Source organism: Fulmarus glacialis, unplaced genomic scaffold, assembly GCF_000690835.1.
Source record: "Fulmarus glacialis isolate BGI_N327 unplaced genomic scaffold, ASM69083v1 scaffold25681, whole genome shotgun sequence".
In the NCBI taxonomy this organism is placed as follows: domain Eukaryota; kingdom Metazoa; phylum Chordata; class Aves; order Procellariiformes; family Procellariidae; genus Fulmarus; species Fulmarus glacialis.
Genome location: NW_009193770.1, coordinates 1 through 4,027, shown reverse-complemented (window position 1 = coordinate 4,027; position 4,027 = coordinate 1).

Genomic DNA, 4,027 nt, shown 5'->3' with positions numbered 1-4,027 from the left:
CCGCTCTTCTAAATACTGTCCTAAATAGATTTCATACACAACATCACACTAAACATACAAGTTGCTTTTCAGCAAGGAACAAAGTTATCCATTCTCTCTTACTTAACACAAACTCCATAGAAAAATATTTCTGAATTCCAAACCTATCATGATAACATTGCCTGATACACAGCGCAGTCATAAATAAACCACAAGTCAAACAGCATCGCAAATGGGGTTTTCCTATAAAAATCGTCTAACACAAGTAGGCTCAATACACTGTTCCTTCAAGGCATTTCTGCTTTAAGTAACCAAAATCAAGTGAACCCATTTGCATAATATCAACTTCTACTTTGCCTGGGAAGAGATTACTATTGAAAAACGTCTTGAAACGTGAATCCTTCCTATTCATCCATATGCTGACGTAATTAGAGAGTGCATGAGTACTGAATTAAGCTTTACAGCTTTAAGATGTTTTTAATCACATTTACAGAGAAGAAAGCACAATGTTTGAGTCACTTTTCATGTCTTCAAGACACAGGCTTTTTAAAAATGCTGCAAATCTGAGTTTTTTGGAAAGTGGAAACAAAAAGATATGAAGTAAGAAATTAAATTACAATGCATGTCATTAGTATATTCATTTCACATACAATCAACATACGACTAATATTAATATCAGATTACTTCATATAGCAAGAAGAAAATGGAAGAACATCCAAGAGTTGTTGGATCTTGTTATTAATTTAGAAATACTGAGAGCTAGTTCATTACAAATAGAGTGGAACTTCTCATGCATTTGCTGAAGTGTGATAATGAATTTGCATAATACTTTGGATCCAGCCAGAGGTGAGAATACTGTAGATGGACAGGAAGTTATAGTTACACTTCATACGCTTTATTTGCATATACAATAACAAAGTGATTCAAGAAATGATGCAAGGTAACACTTGGTTAAGCTTGTTAACACAGTGAACTTTTGCAAATGTGAAAGCTCACAAGCTTATCAAATCACACCTTGTAACACATCTGACCAAAACAGCTGATGCCAGAGTGAAAAACAATGCAATGCAAATATACGGCAGATATGGCTTACGATGCTTTCTGTAATTACAACTGTACAGGGTCAATTCATTCCCTGAGCTACACGAGTTTGCCAGCAGTCCGAGCGCAGCTCTGTTGCACAGCTAGTGCTGACACTGAGAGCCTGAGCCAACAGAGGACCCAGCCACATAAAGCTCAGTTCTCTCCCACAGTGATCCAGGAGCCAGGGAATCACTGTCACCACATCCGTACACTCCTCTCGCACATCCCAGCTCTGAGGCACGCAATGTTTCTCAGCCACAGAAAGATCTGGTACACAGCTGGATGTCATGAGGTTTGGCCACCTCTGCATTCGAACATAGAAATTTTACTCAATTTCTAGTCCAAGATTTCCTTAACAGGAACATCATCAGTTAAGCTCTGCTGGTGATTAACCAAGAAATTCTGCGTTAGACAAGGCACATGCAATGACCAACATTTTAAGCTCCGTCTCAAGTTTAATGATGTTCAGCACAAATTTTCGTAATATTATCCACCTCAACCCATTATTTATAATATAAATAAGACTACCAAAAAGAAAGTTTTCTGTAGTCCTGCTTCAGTCTTCACTTCAAACTCCTCAAAATAACTGATGTTTTAAGACTGTATAATCTTGTGACATAAAATTAAAAAATTGAAATATATTTCAATGTTATACAAGTTTCACAAAACTACTAACTGCCATAATTTTTAGGTGGCTTTACTTTTAAAAAATAAGCCAGTAGACTCTTCCTGCATAAGAAAAATAAAGCAACTGGATTTGTGATGTTACTGGCTGCACAGCAGAAGCCAGCATACTTGAAAAGCCAGATCAACATTTGCTAATACCAGTCTCTTGCCTTGGACAAAGAACATGTTTTTTTTAATTATGTCTGACATGGTAACAAGAGCAAGTGTTCTTGCTGCATTCATTAACTAGATAACACTCTCTCTTTAAATTTCATTTTATTAATAAAAATATGGGTTTTATAAGCTTCCCTGTATATCAGGTACTTGCTTTATTTAAGGAAGAAGTTTGTAACATACTTGGTAATCATTAAACAAAGGGATGTCAGAACTTCAATACACTTTAAGATATTTAGTAAAATAACTTTTTACAAAATAACAATAGTGCAAGATTAAGAATATGAATTAACAAATGCATTTCAAATGTTTGCCTATAATACACTTCCTCGCAATAGCAAATATCACTGAGTCTGATGCAAAGGCAACATTCAGTAACAAATCAACACCATCAGCCTATTGACCAACAGAGTACAGGGGAAAAGTTGAATTTTAAGGAGAATTAATACCTGCAGTACAACTGTATATAGAATTCAAACTAACACCACACATCAGACTGATGTATCTAAAATATACAGAGTTAATTTTTAAATATATCTAACTAGTTTAAATAAATCCTACCACAATCCTCAAACCTTTAGTTTAATTAAGATGGTACTATGCATTAGACTGAGTTAGAAGTACCTTACTTTTTTTAAATAAATCTAGTCTGCTATAATCAAGGACTACTGAAATATAAAACTACATTTCAGAAGGTCAGGGAGAAACCTAATTTCAATTTAACTGTTACACAAATTACATCCACAATGATGATGACGTCAGGAATCGGGTTTCCAGGTGGCGCAGGTCAGTGCACACAGGGCACAGCAAGTCACCGGCGCAGCAAAAGCAGAGTCCACGCAACACAAAGGGAAACCACTTATACAACGACTGTTCAGACTTTGCTACATCCTCCCTGATAAACACGCACCCCACCTGCAACACGCCCAGCGCACCACACCACGTGTGGTGCCAGCTGGGTGGGAGCCCCAAGAGCCGAGCACCGACACCTTCAAATGACACTCGGCTCCGGTCACTGAACATTTTGTTCTTATCTACACTTCGTATAAGACAGATAACCCAGCTGCTACTGACGACAGGGAGGATTTTTAAAATTCTCTAAGTATGGAAGAGAATAACTTGAGAAAACTCCCACAAGGTATTTTAGCAGACCACTTGTTTAAAGTAAGTTGAAAAAGTCACTTTCGAAAAAAGGGTTGTTATTTTGGACAAAACCAGCAACTGACTGACTAGTCACGCACCTTACGACAGTAAATGTTAGTCTCAGCTGCAAAAGCTGTGCTGGCAGAGCGAGTCTCTAGAATTATTACTTTTACACAGAACTTTCTGCCTCAAGAGATACCAGGTATGGGCAAAATTTTCTTCCTCGTTCCTAACCAAGGAGGACATGGTGTTCCCATACAAAGCAGACCAAGCATATCAGTATCTGGCAAAGAATGCCTTAGCTTAATGACTCCCTGCTTAAATTCATATTGGCTCATCTAAAATAAATCTTAATTCTGGTCACATTTAAATGCATTGGCATGCATCCACACCACAGAACGCTGGCAATAAATAAATAAACAAACAAACAATTGATTCCAAGTTGTAGGGACAGGTAACAAATAATGCGTATTACATGAAATTCAATATAACATCATGATCACATAGTTTACTTGAAAAGTATTTAAAGGCAAAGTTGACTGACATGGTTAAGTTACTCAATACTCGTTTAACACTAAGAACATTCACACTGGGAGCCAGAAGGGCTGTTCTAACTTAGCCTTACTGCCTTAGTACTTTGTGTGTTTTCTTTTTTAAATCAACATTTATAAGCATTTAAAGAGAATGCTTCGCTAAACATTAATACTGCATAGTTCGCTACATTTTTAACTCATTAAGTTCCTCACTAATTTTGGAGACAGGGCCACACATCCCTGAAGAACGAGTGACGGTCCTATCCTTTTCAGTCCATTCATCTAAGCGAAATAAAAAATTGTGGTTTACAACTAAAAAACCCCCAGCCTGATCCGCTGCTGGTCAGTTTGTGAGGTGAGGCGGGGTGAGCCAAGCCCGCCCGGCACTCCGCAGCACCGGGTGGGCCGGAGAGGCGGGCCAGCTCCCCGAGCAGCACTGCAAGCCCCCC